General features: G+C 39.7%; 1 protein-coding gene across 9 annotated transcripts in view; it reads right to left on the bottom strand.

The window, feature by feature from the left end:
- EPS8 (EGFR pathway substrate 8, signaling adaptor) overlaps positions 1–25,634 on the bottom strand; it is a 123,694-nt gene that overhangs the window by 51,272 nt on the left and 46,788 nt on the right. Inside the window, exon 1 of one of the 9 annotated variants that reach the window (XM_030263571.4) lies at positions 18,352–18,494. The exons of 7 other annotated variants lie outside the window; for them this stretch is intronic. The gene's annotated coding sequence lies outside the window, so the exon portion shown is untranslated. Of the gene's footprint in view, positions 1–7,871; positions 8,781–18,351; positions 18,495–25,634 lie in introns of those variants that run through there. One more of the 9 variants, XM_072923810.1, reaches the window with a different exon arrangement.

Genomic DNA, 25,634 nt, shown 5'->3' with positions numbered 1-25,634 from the left:
ACTCTTTTTATGGAGTGCAGTCCTTAACAGCTGTCTCCAACAAATTACTACCCATGTTGAGTGCTGCTCAGTTCATGAGCAATTACAACCTTTGGGAAGCATCCTGAAATCATCCCATGACTTGAGAGGATACAAGTATTCATTTTCTCAGCAGAATTTGCCATCTCACTGTGCACTCCCTGTTCCATTTCAGCGACTGCCTGGACCAGAGCAGCTCAGAGTGCTTCTCTCCAGCCCAGGCTGCCACTGAGCTCTTCCCCACTTTCTATCAGCTATTAATTCTTATCATCATCTGCAACCAAGTTCAATTTGCTGCCCTGCTTAACACTTTCCCCTGTGATTAGGTTCCATGGAGTCACCACATCCAAAACACACAAATTATCTCTGCTGCTGCTTGGTATCCCCACTTTACTTTCCATCCACACGTTGTTTAAGATAGCATTTATTGAATAATTCTGTTTGTCATAATCTTTTTTGATTTTTAGTCTTCTTCATTTGTAAGAAATTCTGCAACTGTCTTAAAGTGAGATTTGGGGGTGGTGGGTTTAAAATTCTCAGAATAATTCCACTGCTCTGACATCTTAATCTGACAAATACTTGGTTTGTATTTGTATTCACTCATCTTTATGGAGGTGGTGAAACAGATATTTTAAGTAGAAGGAATGCAATATATTAGAGCGGAATATATTAGAATTTCAAGCTTCAGCCTTTGAAGTTGGCAGGACACACTGAGTTTGAAAGCAGCAAGAAACTGAGCAGCCAATATTCACACTGGGGAAAGAAACCATCTCTCATGACTAAATACTTGCCCACTGTAAGGCACAACACCACTTAAACACAAAAAGCTTCAGAATTACATTTTGAATGAAGAGATACTGAAAATTTGAAATCAAAAATTTTGACTATTAAAAGAAAAAGAGCAAGTGGCTTCTCCTGCCAAACAAAACCAAAAGTTTTAGTCAGCTTTAGCTGATATGCAGACAAAACACCACTTACTATTAGATAGTTGAGTAAAACCAACAATATTTCCTGTCCCCCATGCCATTTTACAGTGATTTTGAAATGCCAGGACAACTACCTTGACATGAGAATTTCAATGCTCTTGCAATTTCATTAAGTGCTTCTGTCACTTTATTCAAGAAACCTCCAGTGTGTGAATACAAACCCTTTATTAGAATTATTTATAATTAGACCAAATATTTATAACAGCATCAAAAAGCCACTCGTGACTCCCCAAAATTATCACACAATTGAATCTCATTCAACCTAAATGTCTCATAAAAAAAAAAAAATTAAGAAAATGTTTTAATTTCTTTTTTAATTAAGTGCAGGATGAAGAAAAGTGAAAAGCCATAAAAGGGTAACAGTATGTGCAGGGCTTTATTATTCCCTTGTATGACTTTCTCTGCTGTGCTTCTCATCTCAGATGCTCTTTCATCTCTTAAAACCAGTCAGTCCTGTAGCAAAAGTCACCTCCTGCACGCTGCAAAGCCATTGTCAACCATGAGTCTATTAATAAACTCCACTTCCTCTTTAATCCTCCCTTTCACCTCAGCCCAGCAGTTCACAGCAACTATGCTGGTGTCCCAGACTTCAAAATAAACATCCTTCACTATTAACTGTACAATCCCTCTTCAATTAGGCCTGAAGTATCAACAGTTTAGTTGTGAATATGACTAAAAATGGTCATTTCTCAGGATCCTGCCAAAAAAAACAAAACCAAAAACAAAAACAAACAAAAAAAACCCCAACAAAACAAAATTTAAAAACCAACAAAATCATGCCTGCTCTGAAATAGAAATATTTTAAACCAGAAAAGCTAAGCAAGATTTCAAGAAGAAAATATATACAATAATAATAAGACAAATATCATTTAAGTATAATAAAATAATATATAAATATTATATTAGTGTACTTCATATAAATAAAATATACATCATTAAAATCAGTCAAAAAATACTTATAAATATTTTATTTGGAAAAACCAGAAAAAAATCCACAAAATTGTCTCAACAACAGCAACAAAAAAATCCACCTAGGACTTCCCTGCTGCCATCAGCTTTATTTTTGAAGGGATATTGATGGTCAGCAGCTCTGTAAATGACAAGGATCCAGCCTTTATAACAGAGAAACCATTTCTGAGACAGATGTACTTTTGTTCTTTAGTATGGGCATTTCCACCTTACAGGTGGTAATCCCAAGCATGGGGAGAATCATTCCAGTGTATAACATGATTATATCAGTCATGAGCACTGTTTTTTAAAAATGTCAAAATGCAAAAATACTCTTTGCCTTCCCCATCTTGTAGCATGGCAGCCTCGTGAAAACAATGCTATTTATGTGGCACATCAACAACTGACATATCCTGCCATGTCATTTCCTAATAGGCGTTTGAAAGTAACAAAATCCTCCAGTTCATTAAAAACAAACAAACAAACAAACAAACCACAAAAAAAAAAAAAAAAACCAAAAAAAACCACCAAAAAATAACCAACCCAAAAAAAAACCAAAAAAAAACCCACCACAAAGCAACTTCCCCAGAAAGGCAGAGCTGCATCATTAGAGAAAATTAGATATGCTAGAGCCTGGTGCTCTTTTTCACTCATACTGAAGCAATCAGTCCCACCCATTGGCAGATCACAATATCATATAGAAACCAAAAGAGAAACAACTTAATGACGTGGATATTTTAGAAATTATGGAGGGGGAAGAGAAAAGGATGCACAGGAAGGACCAGGAAAGCCAATAATGGCTGGAAAGGTTATTGTCTACTAATTAAGAAAATGTTATTGTCATTATGTATCTCCCCAAACCCCCCAAAATTCTCCCCCAGCCTAAACAGAAAGCAGTGGACATTACAAGATAACACTATTCCCTAGTGAATGTAGCCATGTCAGATAAGGCCACTCTCTCTCCACCCTTCCCCTTTCAAAAGTATTATGGAAGAACAAAACAGGGAAAAAACAATTAAAAAAAAATTCCATGTACTCCTGGCTCACTGTGCACTCAGTAAAAATGCCTCTTACTGCTATCCCACAGCGTTCAGCACTGCTGACCTGCAGAATGTACAAAAACTGTTTAACTTGCTGTGTGACTTGCCATTTTTCATCTGTTTCTTGTCAAACCTCATCCCGTTCACCCACACACAACTTTCCCTACTGGTGCTACATTTCCTCGTGTCTGCCTTGTTGTTCTGACCCGTTATTCTCCTATTTGTATCTTCACTCCAGCCACAGATTTTACAAATGGGAAACTCCTGGAAGAAATACATCCTGTGAAGCCAGAAATGTTGCTGCTGCTCTCTGTTTTGGGACTTGCTTCAGAGCACAACCAAGAGCAAACATGAGTTCTGCTGGTTGTTGGACATCTTGCCTGGAGATAAACAGCAAAATGCACATGAATGCATAAGTAAGTAATGCTTCTGAAATGATCCCTGGGGATTTTCCAGCCTCAGTGCACTGAAGCCAGAATTGCTCTGAGAAAAGCTGCCCTCGGTTGAGCTAGCAGAGCTTTGCTCTGCAATGTTTTCAGTTTCCTGCTAAGCAGGTTGGAGCATCCAAAAGCTGGTAGAAAAGATGACAGCAGAAAAAAAATCAATGCAGAAAACTGAAAGCCAGGCCCTACAAGTGCTAGAGTTTGAACACAAAATAAATTAACTTGATTCCCCACCACTGTGACTGTTGTCCCCTTTGCCTCTCTCAAGCCACTCTATAATATTTATGAGGGGGTTTTGAAGCTTTCTGAGCTGTATATACTCCAGTATTCACTCCTGTGTCCAAGCACCAGGAAATATGTTAATAAAATAATTTTGAAAATGCTGTTTCCTTCAGAACCTCTCTGTATTCAGAGCTGTTGTCCAGCACGACCCATAGCACTAATTACACTGCATTTTAGTTTATGTAAATCTGCACTTTATTTTATCCTGATTTTAGGTTTTAGTGCTGGATGCAGTGTTAACTAAGTGGGATTCCTGCTAAAGAAACCTGGAGGTGGGGAGGAAAGGACTGGATGTGTCTCCCTCTCCTGCCTGAATTTTACCCCTTATAGAAAGCTGAATTGCACCCTAGAATATTATTCACCTGTTTGTGTAAGGGGGCACAGGGGTAGAAACATTTCAAGCAACTAAAGACAGTGACAGACAAAAAATACCCCTCTGTCCAGGCAGGGGACAGTGACAAGGCACACAGAGTGCCCAGGGGGGATTTGTAAATATATTCACATCCTTCTCCACAGTGCAGTGCAGCAGACAAGCTCCATGCCAGCTTCAGAAAGTGCTTTGATTTTCACAGGCACTTTCTGAAATCGAATACTCTTCCCTGAGTCCTTCACTAAGGAGGAATATGCTAAATTCATTAGCAGCATTCATTTCAGCAGGAGGGAGAGGATAAATTTATTAGAGAAAATTTGTGGTCACAATTATCAACCAAAGTAGATAAAGACATGTCTTCAGAACAGAAACTGCTTCCTAAAAGAGAAGGTTTCCATTGGAAAAATTAACAAGATTAAAAAAATGCCCTGGAAGTCTTCTTTTTCCTGCTATGACATTTTCCAGTGATTCACTGTTAAAGAAATAGTCTAACAATACAATTAAGATGGCTATCTTTTATTTTGAGAGAGGGGAGAAATATGGAGAGCAACAGGAAGAACTGAATGAATAAACCTCAGATAGATCATGTTCATAGACTTTGCCCTTATTATTGCCACACTAATAAAGACCCTGCTTGAAAACAGGTTCTTATTCTGGCATGGCAACCTATTTCCATCTGTTTCGCTCAGGTCTGGGTCATGATTTATAATTAACCATATTGAAAGAAAATAAAACATCTTTACAGATACAAAAGCTTCAAAGACTTAAAATCCCCATTGCAACAAAGGAATGTTAATAAATATGCCAAGCATTGAAGACACACTCACTGCTATTTTTAATTAGAGAATTAACCACCTCATCTAAAGCAATGTGAGTATTAATTACCAAGATCAAGATCATTATGCAGTCCTTGCAGAATGCATCACTACAGGTGGAATATCTTGTATTAAAGAAAAAATGAAAGGATAAAAAAAACCCCAACAATCCAAACAAAAAACCTTCCACACATACAGAGCAGTCTAAAGAGGAAGGGGTTTTTGGCATATGGAGGAATTTGTAGAGGAAAGTAGAAAAAAGGGATTATAATGTACCATAAAAATCAGCATTTTTGCTAAGTCTATGTCAAGAGTAGAGCTGGCAAAAGAGACCATTTTTGCCCATAAAATCCAATTCCAATGTGTCTACAGCTCACTCAGTATCTCCACTTGAAGAGAGATGTACAAAAACTTGTCTTGGTTTGAGTTTTTGGTGGGTTTGTTGTTTGTGGGGTTTTTTTTTTGTTTTGGTTTGGTTTTTTAAAATTTTTAATTCTTTTAATTATACAAAAACTGCTGACTGGTAAATTCTTCTGACTCAGCACAGAAACCATAGCTGTATCTTCATTCTTCATACTCCCTGATTTTTTTTCCCCTTATTTCCTTTTATTCTTTGTTACATCATACTTCAAATGAGATAATTAGATTTCAAAAGAGGGCACTCCAGACGCTACTTTGAAAGTCAGTTTGCAGTATACAGCCAACTTTAAAGCCATCACTTTAGAAATGGAAATTTCTGAAAACTTCTAAAGTATATAAAGGTTAATAATATAATGTCTTTAAGTGTTGTTTCAGATAGTTTTCCTCTCATTCTGGCCAAAAAATGAAAGCACTTCCAGCAGAATTAAAAAACGGCTGCAAGTTGCCCAAATGAAACTGGCTTAATCACCTACCTACATTTATTAGCCAGTTAATAACTGTGCCATGACACAGGAACAATATTAAAACTGGTGTGGTACAGTTCATAACAAAAGCTGAACTGAAACCATATAATGATATGCTCCAACCAGACTATAAAAATTAACCTGAAGGAGGAGGAGGGGAAAAGAAGACATGAACACTCTTCAATACCTCTTTAATTTGGTTTAATAGAAATGTGGCAAGATTTAAGTTTTGTTTTCACAAATTTGCTTTCTTCAGTTTTGGAGAAGTTACTGAAGTCCATTGGTTACTCACATAGAAAACCTATTTCTGGGTCTGTAGCATGTTACAATTCTGAATTAAACAAGATAAAGTTGAGTAGGAGCAACATCCAGTGGCTTCCTGATGATCTTAAACACTCAGGCTCCAAACCATTGTGGACCACCCACTGATGGCATTCCTTGATGATTTAGCTTTGTTTATTGAATCTTCAGCTCTTTCACCAGTCAAGTGCTCTGAATGCAAACATGCATCTGGAAGGCCTCAAACTTTAGCATGGCAAGGGTTCATGTTCCATGTCTTACTGGAAAATTTAGATTTTCTATATAGTACCCCAAAAAAATCAAAAAGGCAGTTTGCATGCAGTTCAGTGTAAAGAGAAAAGGCTCTGTTTAATAAAGCTGAACAAATAGGTACAATTTAAAAGTTATTGATCAAACCACAGCAAATCAGAAATGCTGAGCATAAGGATAAGCTCACAGTGGAACTCAATAGAAAATTTTAAAGTTTAATTTTAAAACTTAATAAACAAGCACATACTGTTCTAATGATGCTGACTAACTCTTCAAACTCCCCTGACTCATATAATGTGCAAACAAGATTTCACAAGTCTTATATGCAAATCTTCATGACTTTAGGTAACACAATCTAAACCAAACATCACCAATAAAAGTTCTGGGGATTAAACAAGATTTTAATGCCAGTAAAGTCATCAGAGTACTCATATTCTCTGAATGAATTTTAAATATTCCCCTAATATTGTCAATGTATTTGTAACATCATGTGTATATTAAAATATTAAATTAACCCATGATTCTGGGAAAATATTTGAATTAATTGCAAACCTAGTCAGCAAGCCTTCTAAAAGGGATCAGGTTTTCACTTGTCATACACATGTAAAGCACATAAGAAGAATTAATTCTCAAAGATGTGGTTGTGAAGCTGTAGTGAATAGCAGAAACAATGGCAATAGCTGGGAGCCAAACCTGTGCCCTGCCTCATCACAGAAGTCTGACTGAAACTGCTTCATAGACACTTATAGCAGAGGACTGGGTGTTTTCTTTAAAACTTGCCCTCTGATACAGGAATTTTTTTTTTTTTTCAAACTCTGGGGCCTACAAAAACTGCTTTGTCTTGTATCTATGGGAGAAACTGCTGCTCCTGAGTTGCTCTCCAGATCACAACCTGTTGTATTTTTCATTACTAGGAGGAGACATCATGGGAAGGGGCTTAGATGCACAGTGTCCACATGGTAACAGCAATGAAAATGAGACAGAAGAGAGAAAATACAAGGAAAGCCAAATAATTTTTAAATAAAATTGGAGGATAAATTGCAGTATTTTAAACCTTAGAAGTAGCAGTCACTGACTTTTGAAACAACAAATTAGTTACATTTACATTTTTTTATTTAAAAAAAGAACCATAACACCATCACTGGACCAACTGAGATATTCAATTTGATGCAGTCAAAAAACACAATTATTTTGTTTTCACTGAAAAATTTGCACTGGGAAAAATATTTTTCAATGGAATATTACTTTCTTTTTCCTCTCCCTTCTGCTTGAAATACCTTCTTGCCACTAACCAGGAAACCCTACTCCACAGCAGAATAAAGTAGAGACTTGAGAAGAGGTGTGTGACTTGTTTGCTCGCACAGAAGAGTGAAGTCAAACAGCATCTCCTTGATGGTTTTTCCCTCTGAAGCATGAATCTGAAACAAATAACTTCAAGGACAGCTCCCCCTCACCTGGGGTCACAAACAGGCACATGACTGCAGTAGGGTGATGACCTTGAGCGTGGTCCACACAGCTCTCAGCACTTTAACTCACCTGCACCCTATTGATGCCTCAGGTTTCAGCTTTTACATTTTTCAGACTCTGTGCTGCTTTAGTGTGCAGTTCTGAGCTTCATATTAGGGGATGGTGAGCTCTCTGCACAGAGCAGGGAGACAAAACAATTCCTTCTCCAGCTGGGCACCAAGGACAAATGATCCAAATCTCAGGCCCAGAAGCACAAACAATGTGGGCTGGAGAGAGAAAAACAAGCAGGATGGGACTTGATGGGCTAAAGCTGGAATGGGACAATGAACTCAAATGTGCAAATGAACCAAAAAATTATAAAAAGTGTGAGATCCCGTGACTGGGCATCCATTTTTTGTGGCCATTTTGGGTTGTGCTGCCCAAGGTGGATCCATTGAGGCCTCCTAATAAATCCTACTTTATTCTTTAGCTCCATCTAGTCTCTGTTCTAGGTCAGCCTTCACAAGGTATCACCAGCATCAGCTGGAGGGGTTTGTTGGGGTCACCAGAAAACTTGAGCATCGATTTTTTTTGTTTGTGTTAATGCACACATAATCAAAAAAAAGAGGAATATGCTGCAATTCAGCAAGTAAACAAAAGGCACTATCTTGTGTCTTTGTCCACATCAGGGCTGCAATTATTCAGCACAAAGTGAGTCAAGTGTAAAAGAACTCACTGAACTGAGGTCACAGCTGACTGAAGTCACACCCTGCCACAGTATTTACAGTGCACTTATGTAACTCAGCAATTGTTTCCTGGATGAAAATAGGCTGAACAATAGCAAATCCCATAATCTGTGGGAAGGAAATAGGAATTAAACTTTTGGTGTTCCATGCCTCTGCTTTTCTAGTTGCAATCATTTATGTTTCACTGTACAGATACAATTTTCTCACCATTAATCTGGGCCAAGCCCTTCCTCTAGGTGTATTTCCATTCCAGAAACATATATTCAGCACAAGTCATATTTTTGAGATTTTTGATTTGTTTTAAATTACCTGAATCAAATGCATAAATATGATTATTTTCCAACTCAATTCACAGATTCACATTTTCAAAAGCAGCCTCTGCTGTGAATGCCCAGGCTTGGCAGGTTTACAAGCTTAACTTTCAGAAGTAAAAGTACATATACTTTTTTAAATTTTAATGCCTTTACAATCACATATTTAGTTTCCAGCAAACATACAGTGATCAAGGATAACAAAATTAGAACCCTTTAGAAAAGATAAATTATAATCACTACAAAATTTTTTTTTGCTGCAATTACCTCAAATTGAATTTCACAACGAAATTTTCCCCAGGAATTTGTCATTGATGATTACCAAGCCAAATTTAACAAACTCTCACTAGAAATGGATTCTGAAAAGCTACAGCAGGTATTTTATTGCAATTTGCTCATTCATTCAACTGAAAAAATTTGCTGAGGATTTTAATGTCAAATTTTCTTAGAACTAATGTCAGATAGTGTGGGACAGAAGCCCATGATACTTTGCCCCCAGGAAACCTCAGTGGAACTATACTCTTTGGAAAGCTCCCGCAGGTTTTGAAGAAAGATAACTTCCAAAATCTTTCTGAACACGAATTTATTGCTCTGCAACTGGTGCTTTTATTAGAAATAAATGTGTGTGAAATAAGTGTGGGTGGGAAGGAGAAAGGGGAGGAGCTAAAAAGCCATATGAGGTAATGTTTTTTGATCCTTTCCTGGCTGGGTGAGGAAAGCATCAAAAAGGTGAAGCTGGGGAAATTTGACTGTGCTATTCACTTCCAACCTCTACAAGGACTGTTCTAGATGTGATTCTCGTGTTCTTGCACATTACTTAAGAAGCACTCATCTAAAATCTTCCTTTAGGTTACCCGCCTGCAGACCTCAGAAAGGTTAGGTTTTTGTGTTTTGAGTCACCATTTTATGGGGATTTTGCACAAATGATCCTCACTGGAGACCCTTCTGCTCCAGGATGCTGCCAGGTTTTGAAGAGCAATGACACAACAACACAGTGAGCTACAGCTCCAACTGGAATTACCCATGGAGACAGTCCTTAGAGCAAAGATATCTTAAAAACTGTTTTTCATAACGCCCTTATCCTCCTGGCTACACCCATGTGGCTAAAAAACGTCAGAGCCCTGCAAGAGATGCTAGAGGGAAGAGATCCATAGATAATTTTTGAGGGACACAGCTACAACCAATATAAACAGATAAAATTCCTCCCACATTCTAGGCAACCAAGAAATGATGCTTATTATAAAACTATAAAACTGTACCAGCTTTTCACCAATGAGTGAATTTTGCTTATAGAGCTCTGAGTTGCCTAAACTAGAATATATTTTCTATTCTGAGGGATTAAGAAGTGAAATGTTCCCTTTTCCAGAAGGCATGCTAGATAAACTTTAAACTCATAGCCAGTTTCAAAGGAAAAATATTTGTCCTACACAAAGCCTCTATTCAAGGTCTCTGCTTTCACTACAGTAAGAAAAATAGCTGTGCCCTGGGTAATTTGTTCATGTATGCCAATAAAAGCACATTGGACCAGAGCCAGCACTTCTAGCATGCTCCCAAAGACTTCTGAAGTCCTATGAAAAGCAGAACATTTTTTCTCTACTTATCCTTTTTCTATTTGCCATTCCCAGTACTTAGTACTTGTTTCCATTACATTTGCCTTTATGTTACTGTGAGAAGCAACTGAAAGAAAAAAATAAGACTAAAGAATAAACCCAAGGCTTTTAAAGAAGCCCTTGTATGAAAAAGAGCTTTCAGATATCCTCATACAATGTTTCAAATGTTAAGAATGCACTGCTCTGAACTCCATGCTGTTCAAAAATTACAAAAGAGGCTAAAGTATATTCATATTTTAGACATGAAACATATAAAGAATTAAGGAGCATTCTGACATAAATACTTAGATTTCTATGCTTTCATGAAGGAATCTGATCAAGAAACATACTGTTGAACTAAGGCATGTCTGTGACAGACTCAGAGTAAAAAAGAGCTTGGACCAAAGTATTGGGAAGTTATTCAGAACAAAGCAATTGCCTATTCATAGGTGCTTCCCCAAAACTCAGTGTTTTTTGAAACAACTTCCAAAATAATCACAGAAATGGGGCTGAAAAGGAAGGAAGTCATCTCACAACCTTAAGGCAGGAGCAACTGTGCCAAGGTAATTCCCAAAAGGTAGTACTTCCCAACCTCTTCCTCAGGCCTCTAATAAGGGAGGCTATCAACCAAGCCTGGGGAAGCACAGGGTCTCATTAGCCTTATTCTGAAAAAGGCTAATGAGGCCACGGGTTTCTTCTCATTAAATAATCCAAATCTAACGTTCTTCTCAATAGTCGAAATCCATGTTGCAGTTTAAACTCACCTGACACTGCTTCTATCCACAACATACCCAAAAAGTGCACTAGATTCTTAATTTAAGAAAAAGGAAAAAAGTAACAATGTGCATCAAATCAGTGTTGAACTGGGCTTAAAAAAATATCCTATTTTCCTCTGTCTTGTTTGATCAAGAATAGTTGGCTTGCTGCTACCTCCCCTCTCTTCTAGAACTTACCACTCACACCAGCACTACAATGGGCCCACAAGGATGTTGTCTCACGTGTATCATCTCATATGTTTTTCCAGCTAGGCAATCCAAAGTAAGCAGATGTCAACTTCTATTTTCCCTCAGGAGCCCACAAGGCAAGTTTCAGGGGGAACAATATTGCAGTTACTTCATCTATATATTATCTTTCATTATCTCAGTGTTTTTCTAAGCCATATCCCTTTGCTTCTTGAACTTTGTATAACCTCTACTCTTTCCTCATATTGTTTAATGCAGCCTTATGCTTTTCTCCTCCGTTTCCTTTTTTTCATGCACATTTGCAGCAGACTTTCTGGGAAAAAATTAAAGTTATTAAAAAAATAAAAATTCAAGTGTAGACTCAAAAATAGTTCCTGACATCGTACAAAATCTTTAAGATGGAGACTCGGCTTGCCATCCACCCTGTGACTGTCCTTCATCTCCTGTTGGGTTGGGTTGGATGATCACTGAAAAATTAAGACTGACAAATATAAATATTGCCTTTTCCAACAGAGGCACCAAAATAATTAGAGATAGGATTTTTTTTTGTTTTGTTTTTTGTTTCCCATCTATTGCATAAAGCTTTCTGAAAATTCATTCACAGACAGGTTTAGGTGAAATGGCAGAAGCAATTACTGCTCTAATTGGCTATACCTCTTTCTGTCTTTCCATGGATGCAAAAACACTGACATAGAAATCCCAACTTCTTTGTAGGTGCCAGTGTGAAATCCAGGGAAGAGGAGCAAGCTGCAACTTGCAGCAGTTGAGGTTATGGCCCAAATAAGATCCAGCACAAAGATAAGGTATTTTATCTAGTAGGATAGCTGGAAGGTTGTCAGATGTCCCACCTTTCCTCATCCACGAAGAGCCTAAACAGACCCCAGACTACGTACGTGTGTGGGCCTGGCTCTGGGTCACACTGAGCCACCTCCTGCAGGAGCAATCCCATGGGCCAACCACGTCCTCTGCTCCAGGGATGCTCCAGGGATGATGTTCCTCTGCTCCCTCATCAGCCACACAGGAGGGCTGGTGGGAGCCAAGCCACAAACTGGGATGTAGCATCGCACAGTGGGAACAGAGCAGTCCCCAAACCATTCCCTGCCTGTGCACAAGGTCAGTACTTCTCCCCAAAGGCATCTGCACAATTAATATCTAGTCAAGCTGGCCAAGCCACCTTCATGCCCTCTGTTGAAGGGAAAACAGCACAGCTGCAGTGCAGAGCGCTGAAGGTGACATTTGGGCAAATTACACATCCAAAAAAACTTGCTTCCTTCGGCATTATTCAGCTTTGTGACTCAGATCTTTAAAGCACAGGGACATCTCAGTCAGTGCCAGGCTCTCAGGTGATGTAACGGGAGATATTCCCAACTGTTTTCTCTGAATGAAATATGGAATAAGATTACAGCTCTAATAACATTGGTGGGTCAAGATTTAGAGAAATTAGAGAGGGAGGAAGCCATTGGATTCAGCCCTTCTCCTGCTACAAAGCCATTCTCCTAAACACAAGCTTTTCAGTTTTACTCTTGAAAATCTTAACAACCAAAAAAAAAAAAAACAAAAAACAAACAAACAAAAAAAAACCACTGCACTTCCCCTCCTATCACACTTGCACAACAATCCTGTCACCCAGAAATTTCTCTGGAACTTTGTGAGGGGCCCTCACACCTGGATTCTCACAGCCAGCTAAACCAAAGACAGCTTTCAGCTGCCAGTTTTGAGACTTGCCAAAACCTGTGCTTATCTGAAAGATACTGAGAGTTTATTATCTCAGGATGGGGAGAAGACTCACACAGCTTCAGGTTCCAAAAAGAGCACTTGTGGTCAATAGTCTCAAACACCCCTATTGTTTCTGAAAGATCAAGCCTTGATGCCCCATCTTCCTCATTGACTCTTTCCCCAGAGAAGGGCATGTACAGCTCTTTTTCTAAAAGTTCCCAGATTATCTGAATGCTTCTGCTTGAAGCATATTAGAAGCCCATAGATTTTTGTACAGGAGGGGATCCATTACTCTACAAGCAGGGAAATCCCAACAAACATTTTTCCTGCTGCCCAGATCAATTGGCAAGCACCAGGGGCTCCTGTGCAGTTCATTCACTCCTGCCAAATTTTAGCATTACTTAGCAGATGGCTTCTTCTCAGTGTGCTCAGGGCTTTCCCCTCCCTGGCACTGGATGGTTTCACATCAGAAGCACAGGTGCTGCTTTCCCAGCTTCACCACCAGCTCCCTTCACTCCTGCACCAGCGTGGTCTCCCTCTCCTGCTCAGGCTTGGTGCAGTCTGGAAGCTCAAGAGATGCTAAACATCCCCTTTCCTTTCAATTGTGAGCAGAAGAGGCTTTGAAGCCCTAGCACAGTGATCAGACAGCTCTGGCAGGTGACAAGAAGGACAAAGTGCTTGGGTAACATGGCAGCAATGGCTCTCCTTCTAAATTTGGGGCATGTGTTTTACAGCACCTCGTTCCCAGTCATGAAGTCTTAACACAAAGAACTGCAGCAGGTGGCACGTGCTTCCAGTGGTTACCAAACAAGACTTTAACCACTGCAAATTGTCCTGAGTGCATAAAATTAGTGAAAGTTCTCTAATGATGGAGATGGTACCCTCTTGGATTGCTCCTGAAACAGAAATATGTAAACTGTGATGTCATGTAATTTGCATTTCCCTAATAGCAGGTTGCTCTTATCTAGTGTTCTTCTCCTTCTCGTGTTTTAGTGCACTCCAGGGGGATATTATCCAAGAGGATAATACAAAGATGCAGAAGACTAGCCACATGCAGTATAAAAACTAATGCCAAACTGACCACAAATGCTTTTCCAGAGATCTCCAAACCCGTCTGAGCAGAGGCAAGGAGTGTAAGAACTTTCACTCCTGACTCACACTGCTGGCCTGAACACAAGAGGGTTTGTTACTCAAAAATGGCATTTGGACATCCCCTCCTCCCCAGGAGTAAAGTACAGCAGAGGAGGGAGGAAGCATCCACAGCTCCAGATTTATGGAAGAAAAAAGATTGCACAAGACCTGAGGAATCTGGGATGTGTTTCAAGCCACAAGAGTAACAAAGGAAATTGTGTGCAGCATAATGATTATTTTGTGTATTTTTGAATTATCCAGAGGGAACTGTATCTCCACAATATATTTTGCCTACTATCCACATCCCACAGACTTCAAGTCAGCTGTGTTGCTCTCTCACAAACACAGGACTAAGGATAGGAAGAAAACCTTGCTTCCATTTTCTTTTTCATTTGTGCTTTCTTTTAAATCCCTGATGAATTTTAATCCCCATCTTGTTGCACATAGAAAACAGACACTTTAATAGTGATTGCTAATACAAGAAGTACTTGGATCAACAGGCCTACATTTAAAATGAAATTACAAAAGCAGAAAAAGAAGTCCATGGGATTTGCAGGAGACAGAACCCTGTCAGATGATGGAAATAACTTTTAAGAATTATTTGGAAGAAGGGTGGAAGGCATAAAATCGCAACAGTGTATTCAGTATGGGACTTCCTGGACACTGAAAAAGTTACTGAGCACAGATAATTAGTGCAAGTCAACCATGAGATAAACTCACAGCATGGATTAGAAAGGAAAAAAACCTCTAAAAGAGCATCATGACATGCAGATCCGTCTCTCTTCTAACAAAAGCTACAGTTTTCCATATTATTTTTTCCCTTTGTTGCAGATTTTCAGGGGGAGGGTTGAAGGAATTACAGAGCAGCCAATTGTCCAGCTTCCATTAGTCTCTTTTAAATACTGTTTTTGGAAAATCCTACGCCCTGAAAATCAAGGTTCTCTCATGCACCTAGATGATTCTCAGAAGAAAAAGTAATATTTGGGTGTGCAGTAGCACACTCAGCTGGATATTTTTGTAATCTTTAACACTCACTTCCAAACACCTCATTCAATAATTTATTTCACCACAATATGCTCTCAGGACCAAATATCACACTTTAATTTGAGCATTGCTGTTAACAGAACAGTTTGAACAATATTCAGAATGCCCAGAATATAAATCAGGCTTTCCTGGCTAAAAAGCCTAAGCCATGAGAGGCAACTGTCACTTTTTGAATTGCCCAAATTTAAAAAAAAAAAAAAAATCGAAAGGATATCTAATATTTTTAGAAATTTACAACCATCCACTTCATCAGTTAATACTGAAAAATTGCATCTTCCATCTTCCCCTGTTTCCTTCATGATCCCTTTTATTTGGATATGAAGTAAAAAAAAAAATCTCGAATCGCCACTATCAGGTTGGTCAAGAGCAAAAGTCAGACACCCAAAGCTCATAAAGCTTGATAAACTTGGGGAAAAAAAAAAAAAAAAAAAAAAAAACAAAAAAAAAAAAACAAAAAAAAAAAACAGAGAATCAATGAGCTTGAGAGCCTGCTCCTGTTTGGAATTGCTAGGCTAAGTTGGAATTAACACATGGCTGCTCTGCAGTAACATCAGCTTTTGGGTTTTTGACTGCACAGCATTTATCATCTCATGCACATAAAAACAAGGTGTGCATAGCATTTAGTTTTTGGGGCTTTTTGACCATGCTACATGACCACAGTGCCTGGGAAAGAAATTAAAAGGTAACTGTTATAAAAGTACAGCTAAAAACAGCCTGGGTTGAGTGAGGGTTCCACAGAGGTAAAGCTTAATTATTTACAGTTTAGGTCCTAAGACACCCGGTCCCTAGGTCATTTATTACCAGGAATGAACATAAATCACTGTTTTCTATTTTTGTAGTGCAATCACCAGCACTCAATAAGAGCTGTAAGGTAAGAGGAGACACCCACCCTTAAATAACCCTATGGGACAGACTTAATCAGTGAAAAACATGATAGGGGGTAAATATATCTGCTCAAGAATCAGGGAAGAACAGGAAGAGCACACACCCCACGAGCCAGGCAAATACAAGGGTTTCAGAAGCAATACACCTGGGAGCAGGCACAGCAATGTGGGCTGGCAGCAGCTTTTGGACCAACAAAAAAATCCCCAGAACTGGCAGGAGTCTTGGCCACAGGTTGTCAGTGCACCCAGTAGTGCAGAAGGATCTCTGTGCCACAGGAACCAAATAATGATGGTTATACTCCACAGCTTGGGTTAGATTTCATCCCAGGTACCTCCACACTTGCATCTTTATTGCAGCAACCATCATAGCCCTAAAGGCAACTCTCACTGCATGTAGGAGGCATGGCTTGGGGCCAGCACTCTCACAAACTCCCAAGGCTGATGGTGGCTGGAATAACTTGCAAAGGGGATCCTGGGAAAAAAAAAAAAAAAATAAAGCCCAGGTGATTTGGGAGGCTGTAACTTTGCAGTATATTTATTAATCATACAAGCCAAAACAGCAAAATTTTCAGTCCCTGCCTTCTGAAAATAGAGGCAGCTTCAGGTAACTAAGATTGAAATGACAAGATATAAAGCAGACACTAATTCCTGTGCTGATCTGACTTTCAAGCAGGTAGTAGTGCCATTTAAGACCAATGATTGTTCCAAAAGCGTATGATTCTTCTGCTTCAAGGAAAAAAAAGCTACACTATGCACTAGGAGCTAAAGTACATTGGAACACAAGTCACCAAATGTAGAATAAACACTTTGGGAGGACAGATATCATTATAGCTGAGCAATGGTGTTTGTAGTTGTGTGAATGCTTGCAGTAGCAACACAAATTCTTAGTTATATGAGGAATAAAAGTTCAGTAAGCCATCTTCAAGATTAATATATTCAAATGCATCACTAATAAAACCTATAGTTGTAGGAAGTTTTATTTTGGTGAACAGCTGGGATCACCCTCCTCTTACTGAGCTATTTTCAAAAGGGTATAAGTGAATAAAAGTGTGTTAATAACCTATCAGAGGTGGAAAAATCTACAAGTTAATCCTTCTTTTGTAAGTTGATTCCCCTGCCACTTGTGTAGCCTTGGCAATAAACATTTCATGTCTAGCTCTTTTTTAAGGAGAGTTAAAACTAAGAATTTTAAACAACATTCATTAAAAAAATATATGTCAGACTTTTATTTCTGTGATCTATCAATTAGATAGTGGATTGTCAAGACCAGCCAATATTTGAATACCAGCCTATGCAAATATGTGGAGTTGCAAAAGAGAGATACACACTGGACTTGACTCTATATTTTTGGCCCGTGAATCACCTTTTGTTTCCGAATTCTGAGCTATGCTCACCAGCTCTTTTACTGCACCATCTGCTCCTTATCTGTACTATGTTTAAATAGCAGTATAAATTGCAGAACAATTTAGGTTGGGAGTGAACTCTGGAGGTCATCTGATCAAAACAACTTGGAGGCTAGACCCAGATAGAATCTATACTCGTGTACAATAATCACAATTACTTCTCCAGCCACCAGAAACACAGCACAAACAGCTCTTGACCACAAGTACAATAAATTCTCCCATTTTGGTCCCATGCTCATGTCCTGTTACGTCTGAACTGGATGAAGAACACAAGTAAAGGTGTTGGCAGGAGCACGGCTGCCAGCCTGCAACTCAAATGCAGCTCAGCAGCATTTTAAGGAAAATGGTTTTGAGACAACCAGACTAAAAAGGGGCAGCATGTCAAGGACAGAAAGCTGCCAGAACCCACAGGAGCAAGGGGACAGCGGATGGGTGGAAGGAAGCAGAGCTTTTCCCTGGAGGAAAGAAGAACAGCTCAAGTGGCTAACCCATGGAGAGGTTCCTGAAATCCATTTAGTACGGCTTGCATGGTCCCTGGTGTTGTGGTTTAGTTCCAGATCACAACAGAGCAGCTCCCTCCCTCCCTGCCCCTGGTGGGATGGGGAGGACAACCAGAAAAAAGGGAAAACACATAGATGGAGATAAGAACAGCTTAATAACTGAAACAAAATATAATAGTAGTACTAGCAATAATTAATAACAATAATGATAGATTTGTAATGAAAAGTTGAGACAAAGAAATAAAGCTCAAGAAAGACAAGTGTTGCACAATGCAATTGCTCACCCACTGCTGACGGATGCTCAGCCTGTCCCCAAGCAGCCATGGGCACCTCCCAGCCAGCTCCCCCCAATTTATATACTGGCCATGACGTCCTATGGTCTGGAATATCCCTTTGGCCAGCTCGGGTCTGCTGTCCTGGCCACGCTCCCTCCCAGCTTCTGGTGCCTCTCCTCGCTGGCAGAGCATGAGACACTGCAAAGTCCTTGACTCAGGGCTAGCACTGCTTAGCAACAGCCAAAACATCAGCGTGTTATCAACATTATGCTCAACCCAACTCCGAAACACAGCTCTGTACTGGCTACTAGGAGGAGAATGAGCTCCATCCCAGCCAAAACCAGGACATCTGGTGACCCAGAGATCTCACTGCAGGAAGACACATCTGTACTGGGAGCAGCCTTGCTGCAGCTGTTTATACATTCCCCTTCTCCGCGGCCTCACTATGAGATGAGATTGACTTACAACAAACTCCGTCCTCTAGAGCAGGGAATCAACATTTCCCATCCAGCACGGACAATCTGTCAAGCTGTGAACTGCCATAATTGCTTGGCATTAGCATAATTCATATATACATGCATACAGATCTAAACAGGAGCTGCAGCACCTCCGTGTGCCCCAACAAGTCTGATTTTGTCTTTTTGGGTTTGACACACACATCCAGGCTACAAGGAGCTGTGCCAAGTGCAACAGGCTGTAGATTATTTAATGGTCTGACCATCCTACAGCATAGTTTGTCATGGTTCCCATGTGCAGGAACAAGCCCTCTTAAGTTAACAAGCTTGAAAATGGTCACTCTGGATAGTGCTGAAAGCTGTCTGTCTTACAAGGTGTGTCTAAAAGAGAGGAACATATTTTGCTGTTCACACTTTGACCATACTGGAAAATTGAATAACTGCTTCTCTACCAGCAACAGCACCAAGAAGAATGTTCTGAACAAATTCCAGGTACTTTAACAAATCACAGTTCTTAAAATGACCCACTGCTCAAAATCCCTTGAGGCTGTAGTGGTTCCTGGCAAACTGAAAACATTTTTCCTTCCATGTTTCCTCTCTGCAGTACAGCTGAGTGACCTTGGTGGTGGGAGGAGGTCAGAGTAGACGAGAAAAGAGTCTTTAAAAACGCTGTTTGATTTTAAGTACTAAATTCACATTTTGAAGACAAAGCCAATTTAATTAAAAACATTTAAGTCTTGCAACTTAAAAGAAGTTGCAATTGTTCCAAGAACAACTTTTTGAGATTCCCTGGCCCCCCAACAATCCCTTCCTGCAAGTTAAGGAAGCAACAGCATGAACAACCTCAAAACCATCAAATTAGTGAAATAAAAAAACAAAGCAACCAAGCAAATAATAAAAGGAAAGGGGGAAGGAATGGGATGGGGAGATTTCTTCTAACTTCACATACCTCCTCACTTTGTCCTGTATATTAAACACTGATATAAACCACTTCAAGCTTTTGCAGATCACTCTTGCAGATCAGCATTTTCTTGATTTGTATTTTTGTTCTTTCCCAGTCTCTTTTTGTCTCCTGTCCTCCAAGAAGCAAAAGTTGTCAATAGTATGGAAGTGAGTTCAGACAGCTTCTCCATACCTTGTAAGAAGTGACTTACAAACTTCTGCACAGTCAGGTCTCAGCACTATTTTCTTTTCTGACAGACAAACATCCTTACCTTTACATTGACTGTTTTACCATTAACAGAAACAATCTGAAATTAATTTTAAGCAAAAGTTTACTGTATGCCACATGTGCCATCCAGACTTGGGGTGTCTCAAAATGAGAAGCTGGGTCAGAAAACATTGAATATACATTAAAGAAATAGTTGCCCCAGGCACTGTAATCCCAGTACTCAGAGTGGCTCTAGGAGCCTCGCAGGAAAACCTCTGCATCAACCCATGCCCACCTCAGCTCCCCTCACTACTCTTGAATCTGTTTCTCTACCTCTCTCTGCCCCCACAGGTATCCTTGTGTTAAAACACATATTTAGAAACTGGTAGCAATTATTCTTTCCAACAATCAACCTCAATTCCCAGACCTCTTACAGCATCCAGAGAAAATATTACTCTAGTGTAATTAATTCCCCCCATTTCCTCTTTCCATCATCACTCGCTGCCTGTTTACAGCTGAGTTGCATCTTGTCATCTGCTTGCCAACAGTACCATAGCAGCCTTCTTGTACCTCTGGCCACTTGCTAAATGATAAAAATAAAGCCAAGAAAATTAACATGCACAAAAAATAGCAAAGCTAGGAATAAATGAAGCATTTGAAAACTCTCTGCTGATCTTGTGCTATGCTTGCTTCACTTCTAAGCAGGCTGATGGATATTTTAGCACAGGTACTTTATCAACAGCTCTAGGATGGCATAAAGGTGACTTAAACAGAAAGTTTCTTTGAAGCTGTCTGATAAATATTGAAATAATGGAGGAAATAAAGGAAGTAACTTCTAAAAGCAGGCTTGAAGCACTTTTCCCAGACGCTGATTCTCCTCAAATAGGTTTCTACTTTTCTCCTGGAAGAGCACCAATCTCCGAAATAAATAAAGTAAATGCTTTGAAAGTAAAGTGAGTAGTTCTGGTCTGATAAACAGCAACATAAAAATGGTACCTTTGCACTCAGCAAATCTGCTGCTGGTGTGCAGTCAGGAGTGATTGCTGCTGACTGGTGAGATAAACAAGGCTCTACTGCTTTCATGCTTGTTTGAGACAGGATATCAGCACTATTGTTGTGCAGCAAACTGAATGCTAGTGTCTTCCATAAAAAGCTAAGTTCCTCATTAATTTTCAATTACATATCTGGACACTTCTTGCTGCCTCACTCAGGAGCAGGTAATGGGATACAGAGACAATATCAGAGCATGCTTCGCTCTGCAGGAACTTTACGATGCGAAAACGCTCAGGAAGGGAGATGGGTCTGAGAGATTGGGAAATGCTTCATGAAGAGCCAAGCAGAAATTCCTGCCTCGTAAAGCTACTTTTATACAAGCACTTTCCAGATTCATGAGCTGCAGTTTCTCTTTGTAGAATGAAATCAAACAAAAAAAAAAATCTGAGAGTTGGTGTAAAAGATTAATCAAGCAATTTTCACTGCCAACGTTCAAGGTCACGTGTGTAGGCTGTGGGTATAGTACATAAAATAAACAAAATTTGTATATGAACACCAGCTCATCATTTCAAGGAAGAACACAGGCCAGAAAAAACTATTTGAATTTATCATACTACTGTAATATGACTAAATTTTAATTTACAGGAGTGGTTGATAAGTGATAGCACAAAAACAAATTCTCAGCATTCAAGCTTGCAAACCTTATAGGAACTATTAGGAAAGATATGCTTGAAAGTGAGGGTCTAAAATATTTTCAAGTATATTTTCACAATACTTCAAATAAACAGTAATAGAGTCTGCTCTTTAGAACTTCAAAGTCACAGAGATAAGGATGCTTCTGAAAGAAGAAACATATAGGAAAAGACCTGCTCTCAGAGCTGCCCAGGACTCATAGAAAAATACATCACCACAATTTTTTTACCATTATCTGACTTGAAGCTCTTAAAAACAAACTACTCCTCTTAAATCAAGTACAGCATACATCGTATTTCCATCTGGAAGTGCTAGCATCTCAGTAAGCATCATGTAAGATGCTATTTCATGTCACACTGGCTGTTTTATTTTTTCCCACAAAGCCCACACAAAAATCATTATAGCAAGCCTGAAAACTCTTATGAAAAGACAAGCAGTATTTTTCTCTTCTAGCTAAGAAGTTCTGCCTCAAGGAAGTAGTTAAGGCTTTAGTAAGCTGCTCATCTTAATTAACAGAGACTGAATTAGTAAGCAATGTCTATTCTGAAAAAGCATTACTTAAACCACTCCATTTGTGCCAGTAACTCTGTACGTGCTGCTGATACGTCAGAGACATTTCATTTCATGACACAAAAGAACAAGTCAAGAACTTAGGTCAGGGAACAGAAACAAATCCACTAAAATTTCATGTTGTTACTGATAATCAGAGCTTTTAGTTCCTTGCATATTTCAGATTTAAGAGGATGGTAGACATCAACAAAATATTTTCTTTGCATTGAAAGACTCTGAAAATGGTGCCAAAGAAGATCAAAGGAACTTTCTTTTTTGTTGCATCTTGAGGTCAGACACTTTAAATAGAGTTTTTGGCACGCAATAAAATAAACTAGATCAACTTCTCTCGAATTCCTGGCAATTTATAACTCAAGCTGCCAAGCCTTTTAGTTATGCCAAGCTTCTGCAGGAATGAAATCCCTCAAGTTAACCTGGCATGAAAGGCTGAGTCGTTATCAGGTGAACATCAGCAGAGCTGTCGGGGCCAGAGGCTGGCAGGAGCTGTCTCTGAGCCAGGACTGAGCCCTGCCAGTGCTCACCTGCAAGCCAAGGCAGCTCTGGGGAGCAGAGGGAGGCCTTCTCCCACTGGCTCACCTTTCTTCTTTCCCCCAATAACCACCTGAGCTGTTTGGGTTGCTCAGAGATGTGCAAGGGGAGGCTGTGCCCCAGGGAAGGCACTGAGAGGCTTGAGAAGCATCTTGATTCCATCACAGGCCTGGGATGCACGGGAGAGATTCTGGTTATTTGTGGAATATTTGCTTACATATGTTCCAAACATTTGCACACCAGAAACAGTTATAGCAACTTATTTCCATGCATTTCATACGGTGGTGCTTGGTTTAAAAATAAATACGCTTTTTGGTGAGAAACTGCCATGCAAGCAAAATGTATCTTTATTCTACTATTTCAGAGGTGAGAAAAGCATTTCTAGCTATCCTTCCCAAGGCAGGCTTGGGGTTATCCCTGCTCCTCTGAGACCTCACACCAACTGCAGCTTTGTTAGTCTGGGTGCCACATCCTACCCTTCTGAAACATTTCACATCTGGCTTCTTTTACACCTCCTCAGTCAGGAAGTGCAGCACATCTTTCACCACGGGAGTCAGACTATTTCTCTCCATGCTTCCTCTAGCTAGCATGTGCTCTCAGTCAGCAGGCAAGCATCAGGCTGGTCTCAGGAAAATGCCCCTTTGTGTCCCTGATAGTCCAAGAGCAGCACAGCTTACTCTTGTTTCACAAAGAATCATCAAGGTTTATACTTTTGTGCCAGTTCTTACGACCCAGGGGGAAGACAGGAGCAAACTTTCAGAGTTTATCAGCAGATGTTCCTCCAAATTTATGAACTGTTTCCTTGTTTGGGCTTGAGGAGAGAAACCTGATAAGTGCTGGCATTTCTTTTACCTGCTCAACAACCACAATTAGCTCTTGTGTTTGTGCACGGCCTTCATTTGGATCACACACACATGACCTAATGGAGAAATCCATCAGAAACCTCTCACATCAGCCTGTCCATCCACACAGCAGCACAGTGGGGTTTTTTTGGTCCACTCCTAAAAGCAGAAATGCCTGGGCATCACTGCTTGTGCTGGTGAAGCTCTCAGCTTCCAGCCTGTGGCTGCACACATTGTTTTGCCAAATGTAACAGAGAATCCCCTTGGAAAGGACCTGTCTTAAACTCTGCAAACAAACACCACCAGTGCAGGAGCAGATGGATTCTTACTGGACAGATGCTTGCCAGAGGGCATTGGTGCCAAACCCTTTGTTATAAAGAGCTTACACAGAAAACACAGATCAAGAAATCAAATTGCTGGATACACCTAGCACACAGCTGATCCAGCTTGTAAAAACATTAAGGACATCAGCACTTCTGTTTCCACACTCCCTTCTAGCTCTTGGCCAGCATCTTCTGTATCACTCCCCTAAGCAGCTCCCTCTGTCATCACCTTTTTCCCCACTTGCCATGGGCATGATGAAGCAAGACCTTACACATGCAGTAATTATCCCTCTCTGGACTTTCAAAGTCATTCTGTCACCTTCACTCCCAATCCTCTCCTGATTTTTGCTTTCTGATCACAAAGTTCTGTGTTTTAACAAACACTTCAGAAGCTTTGCCCTTTGCTACTCTACACAATCCTCTAGTAAATCTGGGTGCTGTTTTAGAGAAGTGATTGCCCCCTCACCCCACACCACTGCAAACAGATTTTCAAAGAGCTTTGGCTCTGGATAAGCAACTTCTCCATTTATCTCACACACTGATATGCTGCAATGTTCTCATTTTGCATTTCTGTTTAAAAAGTTTAAAAAACTGTGTGTTCTAATTCATCAGCAGTGTGATAGCTTGGATTTGTCAAGCATTTTTTACTACAAACAGAATTAAATCACATCTAAGCTCAGCTGTAAACAGAGATTTTAGTAGACTCTAACAACTCAGTAGCAAAATAAATAGCAATATTTTCTGTAGGCTAACCCTGATGTTTGGAGAGCTGTCTAGAATTTATGTGACATGATGTGACTAAAGTATTCACATCTGTGCATGTAAACTGTCACCAACTTACACTTATTTTCCCTCCCTCCTGATTCAGATAAAAACAGGAACAAAATAGTGCCTTGCAGTTCTCAGAGTTATCTCCTTGGCTGATCACAGAAGTGAATAACCAGGCTGATTTTCTATTTCCAGCTGAAAATGTGTAAGTGATTAACAGCCCCCTGCACTTTGATACAGTGCTGAAAGACCTCTCCTTCTGAAGCAAAGACAAACCTCCTGTTTCTTTTTACAAGCAAGGGGAAAAAAACCAAACAAACAAGGAGGAAGAAGGGATGGTAGGAGAAAGGAAACTGCTTTCAGTTTTGTTTCTGCATACCTCTTTCTTCACAATTTAAATTTTCATACCTGACTTTTCCTGAGAGGAGAAGGGGTGACTGGAAAACCACTACACTGTTATATTAAAAAGAAAAAAAAAAAGGTAAAAAGAGGTTAAAAATCTACTCATAGACTGTCTATCCAATTCTACTCCTACAGAGGTTGCTATAAGTAAGATTTCCTAAGTGCTCTTTTCATGACTGTATTGCTGCACTTTCATTCCCATGGTTTCCACTCCCATCTCTCTCCTTAAATTATGAGTAAAACTCAAAAACTGAAGGACAACAGAGGAGAGTTTATGAACACTGAAGGCAAGAGTCCAGCCTGGCCCCAGCTGGGAGTGCTGGCTCCTGGGGAAGAGACTCATTTCATCCCTTGGGACTGAAAAAGGAAAACAAAACTCAAAGAGATGAAATTTTTAAATCTAGCCTTTTCTGTTTTGCTCTCTTTAATTATGTAATGAAAGGAATTTAGACTGGATGTGCCAAATATCAGTGTAAAGCCCAGCATACAAAGTGTGGTAACAAGAAGGGAAAAGAAAAAAAAAGAAAGAAAAAAGCATCAGTTTTCCCACATGTTGAGGTCCTCAATT

This window comes from Taeniopygia guttata, chromosome 1A (genome assembly GCF_048771995.1).
Source record: "Taeniopygia guttata chromosome 1A, bTaeGut7.mat, whole genome shotgun sequence".
Classification (NCBI taxonomy): domain Eukaryota; kingdom Metazoa; phylum Chordata; class Aves; order Passeriformes; family Estrildidae; genus Taeniopygia; species Taeniopygia guttata.
Note: the sequence above shows the minus strand (reverse complement) of the source record. Positions and strands in the feature narration are given on the sequence as shown.